General features: G+C 47.7%; 1 protein-coding gene across 7 annotated transcripts in view; it reads right to left on the bottom strand.

Annotated features, from left to right (window-relative positions):
* ATP2B2 (ATPase plasma membrane Ca2+ transporting 2) overlaps nucleotides 1–27,943 on the bottom strand; it is a 373,264-nt gene that overhangs the window by 188,388 nt on the left and 156,933 nt on the right. For all 7 annotated transcript variants that reach the window (XM_053600589.1, XM_053600581.1, XM_053600583.1 and 4 more), the window contains exon 3: nucleotides 18,191–18,277. The gene's annotated coding sequence lies outside the window, so the exon portion shown is untranslated. The remainder of the gene's footprint in view (nucleotides 1–18,190; nucleotides 18,278–27,943) is intronic.

Here is a 27,943-nt window from a genome sequence, read left to right as displayed (position 1 = left end):
CGGTGAGCCCCAGTGATAGCTTTTGTGAAACTGGCTGGCTGACCATAAAGCACCAGGTGACTGCTGTCGTTCTACTTTGAAGGGTAACACTTGTTTAGATCTATAGTTTTCAAATGTGTGTTTTTTGTTGTTTTTTTAAAGAAAGCCACAGGCATGTTATTTATAGTCAGCTCCGGTACAGGTTTTTATCATTCCTCGGCTGCTCTGCTAAAAATAACAAATGGCAAAGGTCATTGTCTGCTCCTACCTATCTGAGGAATCTACAAAGAATGAGGCTTTTGATTTACGGCCTCAGTGAAGTGAGAACTCCCCTGCTGAGACTCAGTGAGGACCAGAGGCCCTGGAATTCCTCTTTGGGTCACCTGGGTCCACAAGGGGGAACTGAGGCAGGCTTTGGGTTGGGGGAGACTGCAGCTCTTAGAGACCTGCAGATGTCTCTCTGTGCTGGCTTCCTGGCCTTGGCCACCCTCTCCCTCGGCCCAGGGAGGCAGGTGGTGGTGGAGCACTGGGGACTGAAGGGTGGGAGTCCTGGGTCCCAGTCCCAGAGTGCCATGGAGACAGCCTCTCCATGTTCAAAATGAGAAGGGTGGAGGTGATAGCCACTGAGAATTTTCTGTTGATCCTAACCAAGTGTCCAGATGCTCCATTCTTACCTCCCTCCCCTCTGGCCTGCACCACCGCGAATTCATTTAATGAATACCCACTGGACCCCGATAATGACAGTGTCAGCTGTGCTGATCCTCAGGGCATCACTTGTGGAGGGCTGGGCTAGGGACGCCCTCAGGTGGAGTAAACTCATTGAATCCCTGCAGCCCCACTGGGGAAGGAAGCTTGTTGTCCCCATGTGATGGATAGTGGGGCACTGAGGCCAAAGAGGTGAGGCTGCATGTGCCCCGCCTTGTACCAGCCAGTGACAGCTCTGGAATGTGGACTCGTGTCAGCTCCTGGGACTATGGTTGGCCCCAGGCACCGAGCTGGGCCCCAACGGTAGGCACACAAATGGACCCAGAGCTTGCTTTCCCTGCTGCTAGGGAGCAGTGACCGCAGGTGTGATGACCTCATTTGGTGTGGGGGTGGCCGGGGAAGGACAGGAGCCTGGGGCAGCCCCTGCAGGTTGCAGCAAGGAGCTCACTTTACCTGGCCTTGCCAATTGAAGGATGTAGGGCATTCCAGGAAGATGAGTGGGCTTGGGGTGGGAGTCCCAGAAAGCTTAGAAGCCCTCAGCAAGAAGGCTGGGAGTTACCCTATGGGTCAGCACCCCTCAGAATCTAGCAGTGATGTCTTGGCAGTCCATGAGTCTCAGCCTATATTGAGTACTTGTCTTGAAATCAGCTCCCTTAAAAAAAAAAATACAGGGTGGCTATAAAGTTCATGTGCAATTTAAAATCGCACACTATTTTAAATTGCACACGAACTTTACGGTCACCCTGTATCTGTATATCTCCATGTAGTATTATCTTAAGCATGCGCAGCCATGGCATCACGGAATTGCGGGCCAATCCTACTTTTCTCCTAACACATTAAAGTAAGTGCCCAGTTACTAATCTGCCCCAAAACATCTGCCTTTGGGGATTGGCCTCAGCCTGAAGGTGGGCACTGGGCAGCTGACCTGGTCACAGCTGCAGAAAGATTTCCTGGAGGTTAGACAGTGCAAGAGCCACCTCTGGGGGTGGCCCCAGACCCACAGCAATGGTCTGGGGATTCCACCTGCCCCTGAGCTGACAGTGTCACCCTGGCCTGGCCAAGCCCGCTCCTCAGCCTCTGCTCTCCTGCTTCCGCTGAGCTCAGGGAGTGCTCACTCCTGATAGTGCTTTTCCCAGCTGCGGGCCGCTGCGGCCCGTCTGACCTCAATGACTAACACACATTCCTGGCCTAGTTAGAAAGCCCCTCGCCTCTCATATTTATAGCCACCTCCCAACGCCACTTGAGCTTCTGAGGGAGGGCCAGCTCTTCTTTAGAACCTTCTTTTGCTATCCCTGCCCTGCACCGACAGGTGCTGTCTGACTCTCTTTGGGGGATAGGAGTAGAGGAGGGATTTTGTTGATCATGGACAAGTGGCTTCCTCTCCCTGACCTCAGGGGCCATCGTACCTGCTGGGCTGGGCCCCGGTGAAGGCTGAGTAAGAGCCTCATTCTGGAGTCATGAGTAATGACTAATGTTTGTGGAGTGCCAAGTATGTACTAGGCCCTGTACTAGGAAGCACTTGGCACAGAGCTGATTTCACTCTGATAACAACCCTATGAGGGACGTCCTGTTACCATCATAATCATTTTGCAGAGGAAGAAACTGAGGCACAGAAGGGTTAGGTAACTTGCCCAAGGTCGCATAGCTAGCTGGGATCCAAAGCAGAGACCAGGGTCTGCAGCTTGGGCACTGTGCTGACCTTGGCACACAGGTGGTCCTTAGTCCTACCATGGATTTGCCCCCACTGGGGTCTCTGTCATGAGTTATGGACATCACCTGCTGTTTGCAATAAAGTGGCTGGGGTGGGAGTGACTAATCAAGGTGCCACATGCAATGTCTGGCCCTTTCAAGGAATTGCCAAGGGTGCAGCTAACCAGGGAAGGGAGCAAGACGGGGATGAGAATCACAGCTGGGACTTCCATCAGGGAGCCCAGCTTCACAGAGTCAGCACGGAGGCCGGGGAAGGGGCAGAGCAGTTGGCTCTGGTCTGGTGGTGAGAGTGCTGGGGCCTCAGGAGGTGGACCTTGTTCCCATGTGCTCCACCTCTGACTTCTTAAAGGGGGATCACCTTGAATCTCAAAAGGGGAAAACATCCAATAAATTTTTTCACGTAAAGGTTCAGGAACTTAAGCTACCATGTCCCATGAATGTTTATAGTTCCCAAAGACGATTTCAAGGGGGACAAGAGAAGCAATACAGTTTGGGTGTTTACCCCGTGCATGGCACTGTACCAGGCACTTGTAGTCACTTGTTCATTCAACAAACATTCACTCAGCACTCACTCTGTGCTCCATGCCAGTGTCCCTGGCTGCTTTATGTGTGGAGACTCCTGCTCAAGGGTCCTCATCCAGCAAGTGATAGGGCTTGGTTTGCTCACACCCTACAACTGCTTGCAGTGGGGGCAGGGATGACCTGCTCTCCTTCTCACACGCCTTTCCCTAGCTGCACATTCGGCTGCCACCCGGCCCCCAGCCCAATCCCACATGGTTACTTGAACATGGTGAAAAGCCCCTTCTTTCTGCTCTTCCTAAAATCAGCTTTAAGAGATAAAACCCTCTTCTCAAACTCAAATGAAATTGCAAGCCATGGTTTCAGGACCCTGGAATTGAAGAGAGGTGTTGGGCTGCCTGTCCTTAGCCAGCAAATTAATAGCTGGCCCTGATTTAATTAGCTTTGCCTTACAATGATTTAGGGAAGCCTGTAATTAGCTCAGGGGCCTGGAGGCAGAGGCCCAGGTGTCAGAGCCAGCGTGCTGGAGCGGGCAGCAGGGGAGTGAGGGGAGTGGGGTGCGCTGGTTTTGAGATCAGACTCTTAGTCTTGCTTGATGTTGGAGGCTGGGAGAACCCCTCACTGCTGGTGGGAGGTGGGTGGAGAGAAATCCTAAGTAAATGCAGAGGAAGACACGGGGGCTGGAGGGGAAGAGGGTGGGCTTAGAGAATGTGCCTTCACATTTTGATTTGTATGGGCCAAAAGCACATGTGGCTTCTGTAGGCTACACAACAGCATGGTATTGCCTACGGAAGGGGCACTGCAGATAAGGTCTCCAAGCCCATGCAGATGACTGTAGGGAGCCTCCCACGGGGCCAGGGTAAAGCCAGACTTTCCCTGCTAATGACAGGGCGAACCTTGTTCCCAGTTCTGAGGAGGAGGCTCCCAGGAACAGGGTTTGCATTGCTTATAGGGTAAGTGGACATTTGCCAGACGTTGGACAAGGTTTTGCCTGAGACCCTTGCTGGCGTCAGACTTCAGAGGCACACAAATCCCAAATGGGTAGACTGTCCTTCTGAGGACTCCATCCCCAACAGAGCCCACCTGAGCAGCTTTCCTGCCAAGCCCTGCACTTGCCAACACACAAATCCTCACGGAGCCCATCCCACCCTTTAGGAATTTAGCCTTGATCTGGAGGCATCAGAGAAGCGCTCACAAACAATCAATAGAACAGGTCACGGGCCATGCTTCAGAGTAAAATAGACTAGACCAGAAAGCCCTTCATTCATGAACTTTCGACCTGAGAACTATCACAGACACTAATAACCCACAACTGGCGAATGGTGCCGGCGTAACAGACCAGATTTTAATCCCTGAGGGCTCTTTGTTCTTTGATCCAGAGCTGATGCTCAACATGAGGTGTTTTAAGGGCGTTGTTAACCCCACCATGTCCAGCCAATGGAGAAGCAGCGTGCAAACGGCATTGGAAGGGAGTGGAACTTCACTCTGTAGAGATGTATACACTGCAGGTGCTTGGACCATGTCATCTGACATGTAAAGACAAATTGACTGTAACCTCCTTAGGGAGTTAGTCTGAGTGGGAGTAGAGAAGCCCGGGGTAGATTCTGCCGCATTCAGAATGTCTACTGTGCGTCCAAGGCCACGCAGGGTTCTCTCACATGCCTCTCCCTAACTCTCTCCCTGCTCAAGAGGCAATATTAGCCCATTTACAGAAAAGGAAATCGAGGATAGTGGGGGAGGTGACTTGTCCAAGACTAGCCAGCCAGACAGCACGGAGTTCTATGAGGTACCAGAGCCCATGTTCCCTCACACTTCACAGGGGTGGGACCGTGGGGCTGGGGACTGAAAGACAATGAAGGTTAGTGGGTGGGCATGAGGCTGAAAGGAAAGTGAATGTTAAATTCAGGTGTTGTGTTGTGTTTTGTTTTGTTTTGTTTTTGAGATAGGGTCTTGCTCTGTCCCCCAGGCTAGCCTACAGTGGCATCATCATAACTCACTCTAGCCTCAAAACTCTTGGACTCAAGACATCCTCCCTCCTGTCTCAGCTTCCTAAGCAGTTGGGACTACAGGCACGTGCCAGCAAATGCCTGGCTAACTTTTTATTTTATTATAGTTTTTGTAGAGATGGGGTCTTGCTATACCCAGGGTGGTCTCAAACCACTGGCCTTAAATGATCCTCCTGTCTTGGCCGCCCAACTCCTCCTGTCTGGCCTAAACTCAGTTTTTAAATGTCTGCTGCATACCTACTATGGGCCAAGCCACCAAGATGAAAAGTGTACAGTGTCTGCCCTCCAGCTGCCCCGGGTCCAGGGCACGTGTACTGCTGGGCCCTACTTGATCGGTTTGCCTCTCCAGCACCCGTGTACTGCTGAGTCCTACAAGATCAGTCTTCCCTTCTGGGCTTTGCCAGCTGACTCTTATCCACTAGGCCCCTTGTTTGGTTTCTATACTGCCTCCCACACCCTGCAAAGCCCTGGACCTGGTCTCACCAGATGCTTGTGGACCCCAAGCTTTGCTCCTTCTCAGCTACTGTGCTTAGCCCCTCATCAGAGCAAGGCTCAGAGAGTGTGTGAGGCTCAGAGAGGTCAACTGGCTGGCTCAAGGTCACACAGCTAGTACCAAGACTTGGTTCAGATTGCACAGCCTGAGGCCTTCTCCAGGATCCTGTCTCCCTGTGGCCACCATGCCCATCTCCCTTCTCCCTCCTGGTCCGTCCACTGGAAGTTACTTGCTTTGTGCACAGTCCCCGCAGAAGCCAGTGCTGCACTTGTTAGCTGGAGAGAGGAGACGCATTTTGGAAATCACCCAAGAAAAAGACACTTGAAATAACTTCTCTCCTCTGTAGCTTTTGCTGCCAAATGCACTGAGCCCCAGACAGGAGCGGGCTTCTGAAGGACTCACACCGCCACTGTCTGTTTGGCTGGGATTTGAAGCTGACAGTGCACTTCCCAAGTCATGACCTCATAGAGCCTCATGGGAGCTCTGGGTGGGGTGTCCTGAGCCTCTGTTTATAGATGAGGAAGCTGGAGGCTCAGAAAGGGAATGGGGCTTGCGGAAGGTCACATTCACACCTGGGGGTGACCCTGGATATATCACTTTCCCTCCCAGAGCCTGGGGTTCTTCATTAGCCAAGATGATGCTGCTGTTGGCTCCCTAGGGTTGCTTTGAGGGCTAAAGGAGAGAAGATGGGTGGGAAGATCTAGCATCTCTGGACCCAGCACACAGTGGTGCTGCACAGCTGGTGGGTGCATTTAACTTTTCAGACAAAGTGAAGGTCAAAAACATGTGGAGAATTAGGATGAAGAGAGGACAAGAGTGAAAGACTCTCAAGCCACAACTTGTGCAAACAGGCGGGCTGGCGGCTGCTGACAGTGATCGCTGCTGGTTTTTATTTTTGAATCCTCTGCACGTGTTGTCTTGCTGTGTGCTCCTCACGAGCTGTGTAAAGTGTAGAGAATCCCCATTTGCAGAAGAAGTGGCGGTGCAGACAGGTTAAGTAAGTGGGAACCAAAGAGCCTTCTTCCATTGAAAAGAAAAAAAGCACTCAAATTCAGAGTGTGATAGGCCTATAAATTAACCCTCTCTTAAAAATACTCCTCCAGTTCAGCTCTCCTGAACACGCCTCCCTTCTTTTCTCAAACACTCTAGCACTCACTTCTGCCCGCTCCTCGCTGGCAGGCCACCTCAGCCTCCATTGCTCACGGCAGATGGGAGGATACAGGAACCGCTTGGAATTGTGGCTGCCAGCCTACAGGCAGGAGCTAAGAGTGAAGCTGGGGCTCTGTAGGTTGCAAATCTTTGCTATGGCTTTGGCAGCGGTCGGGGCTCTTGCTTTAAAGCCAGACACAACCCGGATGTACAGAGCAAATGGTGTCTGGCAGATCTATCACCTTTCACATATGACATTGGAAAAACCCTGGTCCAAGGGGAAAATTCCCACTCAATTTCCCTTCCTCCACTGGATGGATTACCTGGGGATCCCCTGTGTGGCTTGTAGCGGGGGTGAGGGGCACTAGGAGACTTCTCATTAGTGCCACTAAGCAGTCCAATACAACGGAATCCCAGCACTTCTCTTGGGGCCTCAGTTTCCTCTTCTCTAAAATGCAGGAAAAAAATAAAAGGGAACCAGCCGGACTAGACTGGAGTAGAATCACAAACCAGCCTCTTGTGAAAGCAGCCTGCTTAAAATAAATTTGTTTGTTTTGATCAGAGCTTAAAATAAAATTGAATTAAATGCCAATGTTTAAAGACTGGGGGCTTGTGCGTAAGAATCCAGATTTCTGTCTTCTTTTAAAATACTGTAAGCACTGCCCATCTGGAGTTGGGTGAGGGCCTAGCGACGCGTATCTGGCCACCAGTTCACCTCCCTCCCCATGTGGCTTCAGTAAGTGCATAGTAAATGTTCCATGAATGGTAACGATTATTATTATTATTGCTCATGTAATATTTATATTCTTAGAACACTCACATGTGCCTTCCTTCTCCTTAAAGCAAACCCCATCCTCTCCCTCCCTTGCCCCCTCTTGTGTCTCTGTTTCTCTCTGCCGGGGAAGACCACGAGGTGGGAGAGACAGAGAGGATGAGTAGAGATGGGGCAGACTGGCTAACAGAACCGAAGGACCCCTGGTGGAAGTTGGGGGTCCCAATCTTTCCCTGGGATGCAAGAAGCTCTGCAGTTCCCAGATGTCTCTTCAAGCCTGCATCCCGCCCCTCCTCTGGGACTCTCCCTGCCCAAGATCCCTGGATACAGTGGAGGAGAGGGAGGGCTTTTCAAAGGGTGCTCTGAAAATCATGAGGACAAGATAATGCCCACCCAGGCTCTCTGCCAGCCCACCCTCTTGGGAGGGATACAGCTTCCCCTATGTGGCACCCCTAGACCCATGTCCAGAGCCAGTGAGGTCAGTGGGAGACGGGGTCCCAGATGCCTTAGGGTGACTGTTTGTAAGGATGAAACCAAGCTCCAAGGCAGGATGGACAGTTGTCTATGACAGAGAAAAAAAGACGAATGAGGGCCACTGTGATAGTAAGGAGGGCAGAGAGAAGAGGGCCTGAGGCTTAGGAGGCCAGGACTGGGTCTTGTCTTGCCCTCTAATTCACTGTGTGATTGACGGTGAGTCCCTTCAAGTCCCCAACTTCATCTTTCCTAATAATAATAATAGGATAGCAAATAGTAACAAAAGTGATGATGATGATGGTGGTGGTGGTGATGATGATGGTAGTGACCGTGGCTCCCAATAAAAGAATAAGGTACAGGCGAAGCCCTTTACGTATATGGCATAATGTCATCCTTAAAGTACCCTACTAGGTAAGTCCTATTGCAACCTCCAGTTCATGCAATTAAACCATGGGGTTGTGAGGGGTGCAAGCTTGTCTAAGCTTTCCCAGCTGAATGATGCGCTGACACCAAATTCAAACCCTGCTCTGACTCAGAGCCTGACACTGTGACCTAAGTTGTGTCATCTGTATTCGCACCGGGGAAATGGGCAGGCAGCCTTAAGAGTTTCTTAACTTTCTTTTCAGTGCTGCCCTTGCTGCCTCTGAAGATGGGTCCCACGTTCAGGGAGGAACAGGGGCAGCGAGACGCTTGGATCTGACACCTATCAGGCCCTTGCCTGTGGGGCTACACCTATTATCTTGACTGATCTTCACAACAGCTTATGAAATAGGTGCTGATACCACCACTTCTACTTTACAAGGAGGAAAACTGAGGCCCAGAGAGATGGAGGTAAACGTCTAAAGTGACAGGTAGGCAGCACATTTGAACCTCTGGCTCTACAGAAGGGAGAGCTCCTATGGAGCTGCGTGAGGCCAGAAATCACCCTGCAGTGAGGCAGTAACCAAAGGGCTTGTCTGGACCAGGCCTTGCCCTCCACCCTCCCTCCCAGCCAAAGACCCAAAGCCTCGCAGTTCCCTTCCCTAATACTGTTTCCATATTAGCACCCCCCTTACTGGACTAGAGGCCCAGGCTCCTGAGGGGACCACCCGGTCCAGGGGCATGGGCAGTGCCCAGCGAACCCAGCTTCCCCTACCTTGGCCAGAGATGGTAGCGAATCCCCCGGTGTCCCTGGTGGGTCCCAGACCACAGACACACACCCTCACTCTGACTTCTCGGCTTCAGCACTGATAGCCACTGCAAAAGTCTGCAGCCTACAGCTGTACCCAGCGAGCCAGCCTCAGCTCAGCTGCCAGCACGGCTGCCTCCCTTTGTGGCCTGGGCTCAGCAAGGGGGAAGGTGGGGTGGGGAGGGGCAAGGGAGCAGGGCTGGCCACCAGGGGCCATGGGCTGGCCACTACACTGCTGTGATCAGCAAAACAGTGGTCTCTGCCAAGAGCAGTGTGGGTGGCGGGCATTTCTCTGGGCCCCTGGCTTCCTCCTGGGCCACTGCTCACATGAGCATGAGGCTCTTGATTCTATCAGCAAGACACTGGCTTCAGCCTGGTTACCTGGAAGTTCTTTTGTTCTGAGGACTTTCTGTACAACTGGCTGGTGTGGAGTGGCCCTAGGAATATGGGGAAAGGTTAGCCGCAATGCATGCATCTGGCCCAGCCCAAGAAGGAGGCTTCCAATGAAACGAGTCATGTGGGTCGGGGGTGGGGGGTGAAAGGTTTGGGAGAGACCAGGCCAGGAGAGGGTGGTGGGAGTCTGGGCCAAATGACCTGGAATCTTGCCTCCTCCAGGAAGCCTCTCTAGACTAAAGGGCAGAAAAGAGTACCAGTGTCCCCCACCCACTTCATCTCTTGACCCTGTGACATGCCTTGCGTGCTCCCTTCTAAAGTGCTACATCACTTTCTCCCCATTCAGAGAGAACAGGAGGAAAACAGGCTGCTGAGCAACCTGTCCCCTTTCCTACATCCCCTGAGAAGGCACACGTTCCACACCAGCAAGTTTCCCAGTTATTGTAATCTTCCCCTTGGTTTACTGACATTCGTTTTATTTTAAACACTCCAGGTGTAAGGAACTCACTCCTGACTAGTTTTTTCACTCTTATGTGAATTTTTTTTTAAATTTTATTATTATTATTCTTATTATTTTTTGTAGAGACAGAGTCTCACTGTACCGCCCTCGGGTAGAGTGCCGTGGCATCACACGGCTCACAGCAACCTCTAACTCTTGGGCTTACGCGATTCTCTTGCCTCAGCCTCCCGAGCAGCTGGGACCACAGGCGCCAGCCACAACGCCCGGCTATTTTGTTGTTGCAGTTTGGCCGGGGCTGGGTTTGAACCCACCACCCTTGGCATATGGGGCCAGCGCCCTACTCACGGAGCCACAGGCGCCGCCCTTTATTTATTTATTTATTTACTTATTTTATATTTTGCTAATCACAGCAACTGCTATTTGACAAATAGAATATCTATGCTGCAAACATACTATTTAGTCAACCTAGTGACTCCCATTGCCTCCCAGCCTTTTGCTTTGTAAAGTATGGTTTAAGCCACATGAATGGTTTTCTGTTGAACAAAGCCAGTCCAGAGACCACCAGCTCTGGCAATTCCTGTGAGGGGATTCTGGGGTGTGTGGGGGGCAGTGGGAGGCCTTTGGAGGTAAGGACTGTTTACGTCCATAGCCCCCTTGCTAAGGACCTCAGACCGTGGAATGATTTAACTGTACACTTCATGTTTTCATGACTGTATTGTCTCTGCTCTTGACTTCAACACTATAAACTCTCCATGAGTGAGGTCTGTGTCTGCTTTTAGTAGCAAACTCCCTACCCTGCGATCTCATAATTTAATCCACCTGGTGGCTTCCTGGCACTTCCTATCCTCACCAAGTGTTGAGCGCCTGCTATGTGTCAAGAACCAGAGATATGGAGGTAAAGAGACTTAGATTCTGTGCTCAAGGAGGGAGAGAGGATTATGTGTGCTCAGAGGGGTTAAGTAACTTCCTCTGGGTCACACAGCTAGGAAGATGTGGCACACAGATTCAAAGTCAGGCCTATTTGAGTCTAAAGCCCACGTTCTTTCTGCGGCCCACTCCTCCTGGGGAGTTTGTGGTCTAGTGAAGAGATGTAACTAAACAAAGAAATGGCAAAATGATACATCCTCTAGCAGCAGCACCTTCAAAGAACTATGGGGATGTGCAGGATGGAGGGATGCGTTCTCATGGGGCGTAAGTGACACTGGGGACGTTTCCAGGGGAGGGAGCAGGGGAACCTGAGCAGTTTCTCCCATTCTTCTAGCCTAAGCAATTAGATAATTCATGTTGTTAGAACTGTGTCTAGCCTGAGAGTCACAATGTCCGGAGTGGGGCATGCTGGGGTCATTTATGCACGAAATGCCCAAGCATGAAGCATGACTGGGCGCCCTCTCTGCTCCTTGCCACACATTAGGTAGTGAGGGTCCTGTTCCTGAAGTTAAGCAGAAAGGAATGAAAGAGTTACCAGTCAAGGATATGGGAAAAGCTTCTAGTACTGGGTGGGAGCTGAGAGTTTTTCAGTTCTTTTGAACAATAAGATCCTGCAAGTCTTATTATTCTCAGGCTAGTGGAGGGAGGGCAGTTTTTCCTAGTTTTCCCTTCCTAGTTTTCCCTCAGAGGGAAGCCTGAGGGGGCCCACCAGTCTGGGACCACAGGGGGCTCAGATGCGGCACCTGCCACTGAGCATTTACCTACCAGGAACTTGTGTGGTGATTTCCTCATCAGCCCCATGGCAGCTCCTGAGGCTGCAGAAGAGGAAACTGAGGCACAGAGAAATTTCCCCCCTTGAGAGGCTGATGATCCTGTCTGTTCTCTCTAAGCCCAAGCACCGTGGCCAAGACAGATGCACACGAGGCCTGGAGGCCAGGAGGTGGATGTGGAAGGGGGTGGGCTGTGGTTTCCGAGTGCCTTTGGTTCTCACAACCACCTGTGACACAGTAGAAGGTCCCTTTGCAGATGAGCCAGCCGAAGGCCAGAGAGGGGAGGTCCCTTGCCCAAGGTCACCCAGCACAGCCAGATTTGAACTGAAAACTTCACGCCCTCTCCACGATGCCAGAGCCCACTCCACTGCCTATGTGTTTTCTTGTGTCAGCCTCATCTTGGCACAGATTTCCCCACAGACAGGAGAAAGGTGTCAACGGCACCCTGTCCAGGCTGTAGCCCATCCTTGGCCTTGTTGCCCACGGGTGCCCACCAGCCCTCCCTTGGTGCACAGTGGTTTCAGTTAGGTACTTCTGCAACTGCAGCTCCTCCTTGGAAAATATAAATATCCCTGGGACATTTGTCTCGCCCCACTGCCTCCCAGTAAGACGTTCTGCCCTCTGGACTTCAGGCTGGGCGAGTTGATCCAGCAACACACTCAGCTGGACAGGTGCTGGCTGGGAGCCAACAGGAAGGTGTGGCCCATGTGAGCCACCTGTGGGGGCCTGGGAGTCCCTGGTGAGATGCTCTCACCTCTGACAGCTGGATGAGGCTTGGGAACCTGGGGATGGGGTGGGCAGCTTCTGAAGGCAGCCTCAGTGTCCAGCTCTACATCCCTGGGAAGGTCTGAGCCCATGAAATAAGCAGGGTGAGGAGTAAGGGAAGAGCAGAAGATGTCGGTTCATGGCAGCCAGTGAGGCCCATGCTCAGACCTCTCTGTGTGGCTGGCCACTAGATCAGAGGCTATGGGCACCTACCTTATCATGGGCACCCGGGGCCACGAGGGGGACTGGGAGCAGAGCAGGAGGCCCGAGTCACACCTGAGTTCTAGGCAGAGCAGCTCCACTGTGGCATCTGTGGGTGTAGGTGGCTGCCCAGCCAGACATGGGACCCTTGGGGACTGTGCCAGGCTGAACTGGCCTGAACCTGCCTGGTCCAACTCCCTCATTTGTAGGGGAGGAAACTGAGGCCCAGAGTGAGAAGAAGAAAAATGCCTACTGGGAGCTGCGGCACACAAGGCCCTGTACAGACATCTCTCATTCATGAGGCAGGAACCAGCCCTACTTTGCACATGGAGAAGCTGAGGCTGGGGGAGGGGCAAGATTCACCTGTCTCAAACTGAGACAGCAGGGTCAGCGTTCGAATCCAGCAAGCAGGTGGCCTGTCTGGTGTGTTCTGACTGGTTCACAGAGCTTTGTCCTTGGTGGTCACCATAGCATCCCTGAGCCCCACGGCCGGCATCAGAGTGGGAGGCAGACTGGTTAGCTCTCAGTTCAAGCAATGCAGGACCCTCTCCTGTTTAGGAGGGGAGCTTATTTTACTTTCCAAGATCCCTGAGATGGCTGGGGAGGAACAAGTATAGAGAGATAGCAAGGAGAGGAGCCTACACCAGCCCCTCACTTCTCTGGGGATCCCCGCCAAGCAGGGGTGACGGGCTTGGGTTTCTCAGTGTTCCTCACTTGTGGGAAGGTCCAGGATAGGCAGAGACTCAGAAGCGGTCTTGTCCCAGAACTAAGGTCGAGTGATTCGAGGTAGTGGGGGCTCCCCAAGGGTTCTCTGAGCCCCCAGGAAAGGCTTTTCCCTTTTAGGGAAACAAAGACAGGAAATGGCCCAGGAAGGACGCCTCTTTCCCTCACCCTTCACAGATCATTTCTGGGAAGGGCCCTGGTGGCCCAGCCCCCACCTGTCCAGTAACAGGCAGTCGTACACCTACCTGGGTTGTGACATTCTTGCCTGTGACAGTTTAAAAGACTCATGACACCCTGGCTTCCCGTGGTCCCAGAGTCCAGCATAGAGGTGGGCTGAGAAAGAGCTTGGGCCCAAACCCACTGGCTCTTTCTGTAAGATAATGACCAGGAGTTCCAGACTGGAGTTTGTTGGGCCAAGAGATAATGGGTATCTCTTGGTAGCTAAGGCATCAGAGATTTCAAGGAGAATATTGCCCTTTTGGAAAACGATGTAAAATATTCTTTGAGTTTATTTGAGAGACTAAGTGTCATGAATGAACTGGTAGCCCATTCAGATCAGCTTCAAATAAGTATAATGGTGCTATGGGTTGAACTGTGCCCTCCCAAAAAGATATGTTGAAGTCCTAAGGCCTAGTACCATAGGATGCGACTATATTTGGAAATACAAATGAGAACCTCTGTAAGCTGACCGCCTGAGGGACTGTAACAAACCGGTCAATAGACTGAGGTGGTCAGCCTAAGGAACTAGGCCTATTGTCCTGATATGCACATGCACTGCGTGTCTGGTCTATGAAAATTAGGTCTACTTGGGGAGGTGGTCAGTGTAGTGAGGTGGTCAACTATGGAGGTCGCCCTGACCCAAAATGACTTAGTGTCCTTATGCAAAGGGGACATTTGGACATAGTCACCACAGGAAAAACATGACGTCAGGGGATTGCAGTGAGGCACCCATATGCCAGAGCTGGCCAGCAAGCTGTCAGAAGGGAGGAGAGGAGAGAAGTGCCCCCACATTTGGCCTTGGACTTCTACTCCCCGGCCCTGTGGGGCAACACATTTCTGTTATTTTAAGCTGCTTAGTTATGGTCCTGGGTTAGAGCAGCCCTAGCAAACTGAAGCAAAGACCAAACTCTCTCTTCCCAGTGCTTCTGTGGTTGAGAAAGACTGACACGGTCTCAGCAGAAAGGAGCCTGGGACCTTCCAATTTGAGGGGATTGTTCCCACTGGGGACCACCAGGAGAACAAGGTCCACTGCGCAGCTGTTGATAATCCAGGCCCCAAGCTGGACACATCATATTTCTCCTCCATTTAATCCCTCCAACATCCTCAAAAGGGAGGGCTTATTACTTCCATTTTTAAGAATATAAAACTGAGGTGTGCGTGCACTTAAAGAACTGGGGCAGGACAGCACAGCTGGGACCTGTTCCCATCGCACCCTGCACCTCCCTAAGTTGAGATGGGCAGAACAGCTTCCCAGCACTGACAATGGGTTGCCCGAGCTTTGGGGTGCATTGATGCCACCTCTTTGCTCCATGCCCCAGAGTCAGACTCTGGGACTGTCTGGCCAGGGGGAGGGCTCATGTGTCCTTGGTTTTGTCAGCCAGGAAAACAGGATTGCAGGGCAAAGTTCAAACTCTCAATAAGGACAAACTGTTGAGGAATCCTTAAGTACTTTTAAAGGCCTCCCACTGCAAATTTATCCCTTTTACAAAGTGCTTTCTCAGGCATTGTGCCCCCAGGTCCTGGCAAAGCCGCTGAGAGGGAAATTCCTGAGCATGGTTTAAGGAAGGATGAGGCAGTGCTTTGAAAAGTGGTGTGAGTTACTACTGACACGGTGCTCTACTTAAGAGGGGTCTCCATGGCGGGCGTTTTGGTGGTTGTTCTGGCCCTGAATTGGAGTAAAACATTTTTCATGAATGTTTTCTAACTCAACATCTTCTCTCAGTTTGTTTTGCCGCTGATGGTCCTGTTGGCAAAGAGGGTGACAGGGTCTCTTGACTCCCTTACTGGGGAGGTGACTTGGGCTGCTTTGTCATTGGATCAGCTGGGCGGCTGGGGGCGGACCAGGCTTCAGGAGGCCCTTCTGGTTTGGGCTCTGAGGAACAAGGAAGCTCCAGGGAGGGCAGTTCAGCCCTTGCGGGGTGAGGTCTGTCCCCACACATCCCATCCCCAGGGCTTCGCCCAGGTCTGGCCCCAAAGGGGTGTTGGTGAATGCTCACTGGACAGTGAGCAAGCGGCCTTGACCCCAGACTCAGAAATGCAGAGGGAGCCCAGTGGGAGTGCTGGTTTCCAACAGACGCTGCTTCTTTCATTTACACCACATTCTCTTGAAAACCTGGACTCAGGAGCCTGGGTTCAAATCCCGACTAGGGTGAGTGACTTAATACCCTGTACTTTGGTTTCTCCTTTTGAAAAATGGGGATAAGGGTCATGCCTGTCTCACCAGCGTCCTGGGGCTGTTGTGAGGACTAAGTGATTAGTATGTCTAAAGTGCTTAGCACGTGCTCTGGCACACAGGAAGTACTGTGTGAAGTGAGGGCTACGGTTATTCTTAGTGTTACCATGAATTCATTCCGTCACCGTGGGTCGGAGGCTGGATGTGTGGAGCCCGATGGATCAGGTTCAAATCCCAGCTTTTCTACTTCCTGAAAACCCTGGCCATTTGGCTCAACCACTCTATGAGTGGGTTTCCTTTTCTGTGAAACGGAGATAATAAAACACGTCACTGGCTGGTGGTTAAGGGACGTGTGGAGGTGCCCAGCTCAGTGACTCCCAGGTATGACTGTCATTATTGAGATCAGTGCAGCTGTGATTCCTGCTGGCTGTCAGGGCAGGCCCTCCACGGCTGCCCTGGGAGAAACTTAGGGTCACTTTGGGCAGACTCACTTCCAAGGCTCATTTGGGGCCTGGGTGTCCCCTCTTGTGCCCTCTCTGCATTCTCCCTGCCGAGCCCCCAGCACCCAGGACCTAGACATGACCTCCCTCTTCCCCGGGTGCAGGCCGCGCCCCAGTCCACTCCATTCACTGGATTACTGGAACCCTTCACTAGCTTCACCACTGCACGCAGATGACAATTCAAACACCTCACAGGGGCCCTCTGCCCGTACCACCTACCTTGGGCCTGGCTCACCCCCCCCCCCCAGCCCTGCTGAAGCCAGGAGTCTCCTTTGCTCCATTCATAAGAGCACATGGAATAAATAAAAGCACAACAATATTGCACATGGAAGGTGCTCATTGAACACCTGTAAGCAAATAAACAGGTAGCCAAGCCCTAGTTTCAAGCACCCTGTAGAGAGACATGAATCTATCTTTTTTATTATGTAATAAAACAGGTTGAACTTCACAGTGAAAATTCTACTATGTGGTTGCCAACCACGGGCGTGGGAAATTTTTGTCACCCCATCTCAGGAGGAGGAGAGGGGAGATGTTACCTCCTCTCCCCATGGATGGCTCATCGAGGGCTCTCCTCAGCCTTCTTCCCCACCCACGCCTGTCAAAAGCTGCTGGGTTTAGACGCCCATGTTTCTGTTCCATATTGATCGTTTAATATTCAAGAGATGGCGACAAATAAATAATGCGAGCAATTATGTAATGTGTTTGGAAACAGTCTGGTTAGTTCCAAAGTGCTTGGGCGAGAAACCAAACTTCAGCAAAGCAAGAGGTCTGGGTGATGTCTGAGGGGGGGAGCGGCACGTGGCCAGTCTGCGTGTTTGCTCCCTGTCTCCAATTTGGGGTCTGTGGTTCATCTTCCTTGAGCAGGCAGGTGCAGGTGTAGTAGGAAGGAGGCCACGTTTGCACAGTTAGAATCTCAGAGCTGCATTTTTGCTGCAGTTTCTTCTTTCTGGGTCTCAGTCGCTTCATCTGTGAAAAGGGCTAACAGAGCCTACTGGGAAAGGCAACTGAGGTGATCACTTTGAGCTCTGGCTCAGAAGACATTCTCACAGAATGTCAGTTGGGTCTGATGCTGAGAGAAGCTCTGGTTTGTGACACAGTGAAAATAGTGGGTTCACGGGGCGTGGAAGCCATGATGTAAGGTGGACTGAACAAGGCAATAATAGAGGCCCAAAGAAAGGGTTTGGTGAGCACAGAGGAAGACGCAGTTAATCCCAGCAAGGGGCCAGAGAAATCTCACAGAGCTGCTACATCTGCTGGCTCTGGAAGGTTGAGTAACATTCTGACCCCAGAGAAAGAGCTGCCCCATTAACTAACACACATTAGGTGGCAAGCAGGGCCATTCACTCAATAGGTACTTAATGAGCACCTATTATGTTCCAGCGACTCTGCTAAGCACTTTACATAGATTATCTTTGCTTAATATTCATAAGATGCCACTGTTGCCCCCATTTTACAGATGAGGAAACTGACACTCAGTGGGGCTGCCCAGTTGCCTGGTATTTGAACCTGGATCTGAGTCCAGCTCCCAAGCCCTTGATAACCACTAAACATATGTACCCCTGCCACCTGAAGTGGCCTGTGCTGTCCTTTCTCTCAGTTCTTAGCACATGGCCTGGCAAGTTCACCTGACCACCTCACCTCGGAGGCTCCCTGTGCAGCCTGGGGCCTGGCCCAGAGGGTAGAAGAATGAACTGGGACCAGGTAAGGTGGCCTTTCCTGGGGGCAGCAGCAGTCTGTCCTCCCAAGGCAGTGGCAGTGTTGGATCTTTCCAGGCTCCCCAGGAAGGGCCAGGACAGACCCTAGGACTGACAACCATCTACTGTGTGACACAATGCTATCTTCCCCCATGTCGTACGCTGTACTCCATAGTCAAAGGCAGAAGAGAGTCTGGAGAATTTTCCCAACCTAGTACAATGTTGCACAAATAAAACACATGTCCACAACAGGATGGCAGAGGGGAGGGAGCTGCTTTCATACAATGCATTCCTGCTCAGTTCACCCTCCACTAGCAGCACCCACCATCCAGCCAACAGCTTTCTTCCCAGACCGCACCCCACTTAACAATGCCTCAGTTTCCAACTCACCCCTCCACGTTGTCTGGTTAGATGAGAAATGCCAGGACTTGGAAAATGGGGTCCATGTCTTGCTGGCCCTGGTGACGAAGTTCAGCTCTGGAAAAGGGGAAAAATGGCATTGGTTAGGGGTGGGTGACCTGATGGGGACCCAGGTCAGGAAGGAGCAGGGAAGGGAACAGTGGTGTGGAGTGTTTCTGATGTGCTGGCTCTGGGCAAGGGCCAAGCCTCTGCCTTCTGTATTGAGACCTGCCTGAGAGGGCTTTGTCTCTCCCAGGCCCAGAGCCCACCCCAGGGGCACAAGTCCACCTGCTGGCAGGGGGCCAATATGGGGTCTCCCTGTCTGTGGCCTGTGAGGCCGGAGAAGTGTGGCAGAGTAGTCCCATGCTTTAGAAAGACAGAGGCCTTTGACTGGGCAAGTGGTTTAACTGTTCTCAGTCTCCAGGATTTTTGCAAGGGACAACTGCTGTATGGTATTATAAGTATCTTGGCTCTTACAAGTGCTCAATAAATAGCAGAAGTCAACTGGATTCTACTGTCTCTTCATCGGGCTCCTTTAAAAAATGTATTTGTAAATCTACTGATTCGTTTATTTATTTTTTAGACAGTTATCCATCCAAAGGAAGTTGCAAAGAAATGTACAGGGATGAGGTCCCGTGCAACTTCCCCAAGGTTTCCCCAGGGTTAGTAGCTTTCAAAATTGTAGTGGCCATCAAAACCAGCATGTGACCGTACACCATCCACAGAGCTCACTCAGATTTCACCAGTTTGACACGCATTTGCATGTGTGCAGCTCGATGAAACTTTACCTGCAGTTTTGTGTAGCTGCCACTACCGCAGTCAAGTTACAGCACCGTCCCATTACTACAAGGCTTCTGGGGCTACTAATAGTCATACCCATTCCTTCCCCACCCTTATCTCCACCCTCTGGTAACCACTAACCTCTTCTCTGTATCTATAGTGTTGTTATATAAATGGAATCACATAGTATGTGACCTTGGGGGTTGATATAACCTTTCTTCAGTCAGCACAAGTCTCTGGAGATTCATCCAGGTGGTTGTGTGAACACATAACTTGTTCCTTTGTATTGTTGGGTAGTATTCCATATACGGATGTACCACAGTTTGTTTAACCAATGACCCATTAAAGGAAGGAAATTGGATTCTTTCCATGTGGGGGCTATTATGAATGAAGATGCTATAAACATTCATGTAAGTCCTTTTCGTGAATATAAGTTTTCATTTATTTAGGATAAATGCCCAAGAGTGCAATTGTTGGGTTGTATGGCAGTTGCTTTTTTTTCTTTCTTTTTTTTTTTTTTTAAAGAGATTGCCAAACTGGGCAGCACCTGTGCCTCAAAGGAGTAGGGCGCCAGCCCCATAAGCCAGAGGTGGTGGGTTCAAACCCAGCCCCGGCTAAAAACTGCAAAACAAAAAAGAAAAAAAAGAAAAAAGAAAAAAAAAGAAAGAAATTGCTGAACTGTTGAAAAGGTTTCCATTTTTTCTCCACTGAATTGCTTTTGTACCTTTGTTAAAAATAGGTTGGGCATATTCGTGTGACTTTGTTTCTGGGCCGTCTATTCATTTCTATAATTTATGTGTCATCTCTCTGTCAATACTACACTGTATAGTCTTGAGTTCTATACAATAAATCAGATAAAGTGATTCTTTTTCAAGATTGTTTTAGCTATTCCAGGTCCTTTGCCTTTCCATATAAATTTTAGAACAGTCTTTTCTATGTCTTCACAAATTTTGTTGGAGTTTTGATAGAAATTGCAGAGAACTGACGTGTTTGCTATATTGAATCTCTCCATCCATGAACACAGTATGTCTCTTCATTTATCTTGACCTTTTGGATTTAGTTCATGAGTGTTTCATAATTTTCAGCATACAAATCCTGTACTTTTTTTCTTTATTTTGGAGACAGAGAGAATCTCACTCTGTTGCCCTAGGTAGAGTGCTGTGGCATCACAGCTCACAGCACCCTCAAACTCTTGGGCTCAAGTGATCCTCTTGCCTCAGCCTCCTGAGTAGCTGGGACTATTATGCCCAGCTAGTTTTTATTTTTATTTTTAGTAGAGGTGGGGTCTAGCTTTTGCTCAGGCTGGTCTCAAACTCTTGAGATGGAGCAATCCACCTGCCTCAGCCTCCCACAGTGCTAGAATTACAGGCGTGAGCCACCATGCCTGGCAAATCCTATACATTTTTGTTGAGTTTACACCTATTTCATTTTTTGAGTTATTGTAAATGACACTGTATTTTAAAATATTGGTGTCTACATGTTCATTGCTAGTATATAAAAATACAATAGATTTTAGTATGTTTATCTTGTATCCTGTGACTTTCCTAAACTTGTGTAGTAATGCTAAAGAGTTTTTTTGTTTGTTTTGTTTTTATATTCCTTGGGATTTTTGTGTAGACAATCAAGTCACCTTCAAACAGGGAGAGTTTTATTTCTTCCTTTGTGATCTGTATGTATTTTCTTTATTTTCTTTTCTTGTCCTATCGCACTGGCCATAACTTCTAGTACATTGTGACTGTAAGCGGTGTAAGCTGACATCCTTGCCTTGTTCCTAATCGCGGTCTTTAACCATAAGTATACAGTTAGCTCTAGCTTTTTTTAAAAAATAATGATCTTTATCAAGTCGAGGAAGGTCCCCTCTATTCTTATTTTTCTCAGCATTTTATTATGAACGGATGTTGAATTAACTTTTCCTGCATTGATGGATATGATCATGTGACTTTTGTTTTTTAGCCCATTAATTTAGTGAATTACATTGATCAATGTTTACATGTTGAACCAACCTTCCATCCCTGGAATAAACCCTACTTGATCATGATGCATATTTCTTTTTATACATTGCTGAATTCTATTTGCTAATGTTTTGTTAAAGATTTTAATATCTGTATTCGTGATGGGTGTTAAGTCTGTGTTTTTCTTTGTTTTTTTATACTGTCTGTTTTCGATATCAGGGTAAGAGTAGCTTCATAGAATACATTGAAAGTATTCCTCCTTTTCTCTTTACTGCAGTGGTTCTCAACCTTCCTAATGCCCTGATGTATTCTCATTGTTACAAAGGGGTCACAACCCACAGGTTGAGAACCGCTGATTTACTGGAAGACACTGTATAGAATTTGTGCTAATTTTTTAAACATTTGGTAAAATTCTCTAATGGAATTATCAGGTCCTGGGGATTACTTTTTAGGAAATTTTAAAATTAAAAATTCAATTTCCTTAACAATTATAGGGTTATTAAAATTACTATTTAATATTGGGTGAGTTGTGGTAGTTTGTGTTGTTTAAGGAAATGCTCGACTCATCTATGTTGTCAAATTTATGTGTGAGTGTTGTTCAAAGTATTCTTTATCATATTCATGTCTGCGTTGTCAGGAGTGATATTCCCCATGTCATTTCTAATTTTGGTCATTTGTGTTTTCTCTCTCTCTCTCTTTTTGGTTAGTCTTGTTAGAATTTTGTATATGTTATGGATCTTTTCAAAGAATCATGTCCATGTTTCATTTATTTTCTCTATCATTATTCTGTTTTTCATTTAGTTTGTTTCTCTTCTTCTTATCCTGCTTGATTTAAGTTTGTATGTTTATATTGCTCATACTTTTCTAGGCTATTAAGGTAGAAACTTAGATTATTGATATGAGATCTTTTATCTTTGTTACTTACGCATAATGCTATAAGTGTACTGTTTTAGCTATGTTTCAAAAATTTTGATGTGTCGCATTTTCATTCAATTTATTTTTTATTTATTTATTTTTCTTTTTTTTTAATTTAACTTATTTTTTAAAATTTACATTGAGGTGTTCTCTCTGATTCATGGATTATTTAGATGTGCATTGTTTAGTTTCCAAGTGATTGGATATTTTCCTGTTATCTTCTTGTTAATTGATTTCAGTTTGATTCCCTTGTGTTCAGAAAAGATACGCTTCATGATTTTCATTCTTCTAATTTTGCTTAAGTTTGTTTTATGATCCAGTATATGATATATTTTAGTATATGTTCTGTGAACACTTGAAAAAATGTGTACTGTGCTCCTGTTTGGTGTTCTGTATATGGTGATTAGATTATGTTGGTTCATGGGGTTGCTGAGTTCTTCCATATCCTTGTGGATACATATTCTGTCTGGTTGTTCTATCAATAATTAAAAAATGGGTGTTGAAATCTCCAGTTATAATTGTGGTCAAGCCTATCACTTTTGGTTCACATTTTTCACAGCTCTGTTGTTTGGCGTACACACATTTAGGACTGATATGTCTTCCTGATTAACTGACCCTTTTGTCATTGTATAATATCCCTTCTCTATCTCCAGTAATTCACTTTCCTTTGAAATCGACTTTGTCTGATATTAATATAGTTACTCCTATTTATTTTCTTTTTTTAGTTACTTTAATTTCTGATTAATGTTTGCACAATATATTTTTCTATCCATTTACTTTCAGCTTACTTATATTATTATTGTTATTTTTTTATCAAATCATAGTTGTGTACATTAATGTGATCATGGGCCACCATACCCTGGTTTCATAGACTGTCTGACACATTTTCATCACACTGGTTAACATAGCCTTCCTGGCATTTTTTTAGTTATTGTGCTAAGACATTTACATTCCACATTTACTAAGTTTCACATATACCCTTGTAAGATGCACCGCAGGTGTAATCCCACCAATCCCCCTCCCTCTGCCATTTCTTGCAGATAGAATGTAGTTGGTAATGTTTTCTGACCCGCTCTGTCAATCTTTGAATTGGTGCATTTAGAACATAACATTTAATTATTCATATTGTTTAAGTCTGACATTCTATTTTTTGTTTTTAGTTTCTTACTTCTATATATATTTAAAACCACATTACAGAATGTTGTAATTTTTGTTTCAACTATGAAACATAATTTAGAAAACTCAAGGAGAGAAGTTTATTGCATTTCCTCATATTTTTTCTCACTGCGTTCTTTTTTTCCTTCCTGATGTTCCAAGATTCTTCTCTTAAAAATTTTTCTCCTTTCCATTTGGAAAACTATAGCCATTTTTTAGGGTAGGTATTTTCAGAACAAATTCTCTTGGTTTTCCTTCATTTGACAAGATCTTGATTTCTTCTTCATTTCTGAAGGATATTTTTGCTGCATATAGGATCCTGGATTAAAAGTTCTTTTCTTTTAGCATTTGAAAAATGTGCCACTTCCTCCTGAATGTCATCAGTTCTGATGAGAAATCTGTTGTCATTCAAATTGCTTCCCTCTGTAGGTAAGGTGTTGTTTCTCTCTGCTTTCAAGATTTTTGTTTTGTTTTTAGTTTTCAGAAGTTTACCTGTTTGTCATGGTATGGAATTCCTTGGGTTTATTCTCTTTGGAATTTGCTCAGCTTCCTAAATCTGTAGTTTGTGGTTGGGTCTCCCTTCACCCCACCCAATTTGGGATGTTTTCAGCTCCACCTTCTTTCTCCTTTCCTTCCAGGAGTCCAATGGCATGAGTATTAAATATTTTGTTGCAGTTCTACAAGCCCCCAAGGCTTTGTTCAATATCTTATTTTATACTCCATAATCTCTTGTTATTTTAATTAGGTAATTTCTGTTGTTCCGTATTCCAGTTCAATGATCCTTTCCTCTGTTCCTTCCAGTCAGCTATTCATCCCTGACAGGCCCCTGGCTTAAGACATAACAAAAATTTTTTAAAACTTGATGAATGTGCTTAATAGCACACTGATTTTGAACTTGATCTTGGACTTCCAGTTTCCAGAATTGTGAGAAGATCAATTCTTGTTGTTGAAGGCACCTGGTCTGTGGAATTTTATTATGAGTAGACAAATAGCCTATTGCTTGTTCAGTTTGGTGTAGGATCAAAGGAGAATATCTACAATTACCTGAAAAGGCTATTAAAATACTCCTCCTTATTTCAAAAATATATCTATATGAGGCTGTATTTTCTTTACATACATCAACTAAAGCATCACATCACAACAGACAGAATGAAGATGAGAATCCAGCTATTTTCTGTCATTAAAGAGATTTATAAAAGTATCTAACAATTGTACTCTTTTATTTTTTTGTTTTAGAAAATATATTTTTCATCAACTGTTATTTATGTTACTATACTATGTTTATGATTTTTATTTTTAAATAAATCAAGAAATAGGTGCTATTACAATCTCAGTTTTAATTTCTAGCATGGTAAGTATGGATAGAGAAAAACTATATAATCAACACTCTTTGGGGTTCCTCAATAATTTATTTTATTTTATTTTATTGTTGGGGATTCATTGAGGGTACAATACGCCAGGTTACACTGATTGCATTTGTTAGGTAAAGTCCCTCTTGCAATCATGTCTTGCCCCCAGAAGGTGTTGTTGGGGATTCATTGAGGGTACAAAGCTTAATAATTTTTTTTTTTTTTTTGTAGAGACAGAGTTTCACTCTATCGCTCTCAGTCGAGTGCCATGGTGTCACACAGCTCACAGCAACCTCCAGTTCCTGGGCCGAGGCGATTCTCTTGCCTCAGCCTCCCAAGCAGCTCGGACCACAGGTGCCCATCACAATGCCCGACTTTTTTGGTTGTTGTTGCAGTTTGGCAGGGGCCGGGTTTGAACCTGCTACCCTCGGTATATGGGGCCGGTGCCCTACTCACTGAGCCACAGGTGCCACCCCAAAGCTCAATAATTTTTTTTTTTTTATTGTTAGGGATTCATTGAGGGTACAATAAGCCAGGTTACACTGATTGCATTTGTTAGGTAAAGTCCCTCTTGCAATCTTGTCTTGCCCCCAGAAGGTGTGGCACATACCAAGGCCCCACCCCCCTCCCTCCTCCCCTCTCTCTGCTCTTCCTTTCCCCCATCCCTCCCTCCTTCTTTCTCCCTCTACTCTCCCCTTCCTCCACCCCCACTGTGACCTTAATTGTCATTAATTGTCCTCATATCAAAATTGAGTACATAGGAGTCATCAAAGCTCAATAATTTTTTTTTTTGTAGAGACAGAATCTCACTTTATGGCCCTCGGTAGAGTGCCGTGGCCTCACACAGCTCACAGCAACCTCCAGCTCTTGGGCTTAAGCGATTCTCTTGCCTCAGCCTCCAGAGCAGCTGGGACTACAGGCACCCGCCACAACGCCCGGCTATTTTTTGGTTGCAGTTTGGCCGGGGCTGGGTTTGAACCTGCCACCCTTGGTATATGGGGCCGGCGCCTTACCGACTGAGCCACAGGCGCCGCCCTAAAGCTCAATAATTTTTAAGGGCATAAAGTGTGAGACAGAAAGTTTGAGAATGGCTGGGTAAGTCAGTGTTTCCTAAACCTCAGTCAATCAAATGCGGCTGCTGCCATGAATGTTACTCTCTCTCTCTGTTAGTATCCTTCCATAGTAATGAATACAACGATATCTCCTTTTACAGGTTACTATCTCTTCTCCTATTTTTTTTTCTTAACCTACCTGATATAAGCTTAAACACATTTATCTTAAAAGGAAAATTTGACCACTACTGTCCGTGGAAAATCAGTGCCACTCACCAGAAATAGAAGATGACCAAAACAAAGAAATGCAAGGAAACCAACAGAATGCTTTTATGTGTGCTAAATTCTATTGCCTGCGTGAGGTCCTGAACCCAAAGTCTGCCCTCTGCTCAGACTTTAGCCACTATTTAGGGGAGGGTTAAGATATACTGTAGTTCTAGTCAGAATCTCTTGCTTTGCTGTGTCCTGCACTACCAAAAGAGAACTTAAAGCAAACTAGTTTTTTGACCAGGTGGTGAGCTCTCATTCAATGCCACCTAACATCCTCTTAGGCACCATTGGAGGTACACACCCCACACTTTAGGAAGCTCAGGTTTAACAGCACCCAGGTGGAGAGGTGGGTGGAGTAGGCTGCCTTCACAAAGGGCTGAAGAGGTCCCACCTGTGCTCCTAAGTCCCAGCTCACTGACCTCCGCAGCTAAGCCCCAGATGAGTGCGCTGCAGCTCCGCCACGCCCATGAGAGGATGCTTTTGCAGCCCTCCTCCAATTCCAATCAGCTTGTGGCCTGTGACGCCCTGCCTCAGCGCTCCCACCCGCTCCTGCAGAATCTGCCTTCCCTTTTGTGCTTCTGTTCTTCTAGGTGGATGGTACCATGGCCAAGACCATTCCCAGAAACACCTTTCTTTCTGTTTGAAAGAACTCCACTCTGGAAACAACCCCCACGTCCAGCAGCTGGAGAATGAATCACGTGATACCGTCACACCAGAGAATATTAGGCAGCAACAAAAAGGTAGGAACTACAGTGGCTGCTGTCACGTGGATGAGCTGAGAAACACACTGTGGCCCACAAGAAGCAAGTTGCAGAAGGTCACACATTGTACAATGCCATTTTGAAGGAGGAAGACAAAAAATAAAACTAAACAATAGGTGGTACAAGCATACACACCCACGAGATAATGCCACCGTCTTTTAAAAAGCAAGGAAATGGCCATTTCCTCTGGGCCATAGAAGGGTTGGGGAAGAGATATGCAAATTATCGGGTGACAATCTAGTTCTTAGGCTGGGTGATGGTTTGGGGATATACTGTGTTACTAAACCAACATATATGTTACCTAATTTCTTTTATATGTATCAAAAAATAATGCTAAGCAACACAATAAAGAAGAAACGCAGTTTCCGACCCAGTAATTTCACTTTTTAGGAGCCTATTCGAATGGCAGTAATTGAAAACACAAATAATATTGAATCATAAAAGCGTTCATCATGGTGTTTTGCTATTGTCATTGTCATTTTAAATCACAGCCCTGATTTGGATACAACCTAAATGTCTAATCCCGGGAGAATAGTTACGTTAAACCATTGAGCAACCATGAAAGAGAATATTATGCATTTATCAAAAAATCTATTTTAAAATAGTTTTTATGACCCAGAAAACTATCGTCATAGTCTCGAATGAAAAATGCAGAGTAGAGGACTGAATTAATTTGTTTATGGTAATAACAAAAAGGATATAATGGTGAACAGTAGAGTATTCTTCTGTAAACAGGCACAGAGGACCTCTGCCCCCGGCAGCTTGTGCGGGCTCCCCGTATGCTGAGCTCCCTCTGCTTCCCTCTCCCAGCACTCCAGCTGCCTGCTCTCCAGGGACTCCCCCATTTCCTCCAGAGCTGGGGTTTACTGTCTGGTCGGCACCCATCTGCCTGACTGTCTCCTCAGACCTGACCCCTTCCCTCTCAGCCCTCAGCCTCCCCCCAACCTCCACCAACCCTCTCATCTAGCTCAGCTAGATCCTTCCTTCCCAGGGTTGCCTACTCAGAACAGAGGAAGGGGCTGGTATCCAGGGCTGTGCCTGGCCCTGCCCCAGCCACCGGCCTCTCCACCCAGCTGGAGCCACTCAGCTGCTACATGAAGCTATGACGGGGCTGCACCCTGGATGGCCCCATTCCAGACCCTGACTTGAGACCTGCCAGGAGCTCTCCTTCTGAGGTGCCTGCCTTCTCAAGCTTCCGCTTTTCAGAGGTAGAGATTAGCCCTGAAGTCCCGCGGCCATGCCTTTGTTCTCTCCTTCCGAGAGGCCACCAGCCTGTCACACTGATGAGGTATGGCCTGTTGATCCTACTGCCCCCATTTTACAGACAGGTAAACTGAGGCCCTTAGAGGCATACCACATATCTGAAGGTGCACAGCTAACGGAGGCAAAGCCAAGCTTCAAACCCAGGCTGTAGAGATCCCAAGGACAATGGATGAAGGCTGCCCCAAAGCCCAGGTCTGCGGCCCCCATCGGCAAGTGCTGTGCACTTGCACAATGTCCTCCTAGAGTC

This window comes from Nycticebus coucang, chromosome 8 (assembly GCF_027406575.1).
Source record: "Nycticebus coucang isolate mNycCou1 chromosome 8, mNycCou1.pri, whole genome shotgun sequence".
In the NCBI taxonomy this organism is placed as follows: domain Eukaryota; kingdom Metazoa; phylum Chordata; class Mammalia; order Primates; family Lorisidae; genus Nycticebus; species Nycticebus coucang.
Note: the sequence above shows the minus strand (reverse complement) of the source record. Positions and strands in the feature narration are given on the sequence as shown.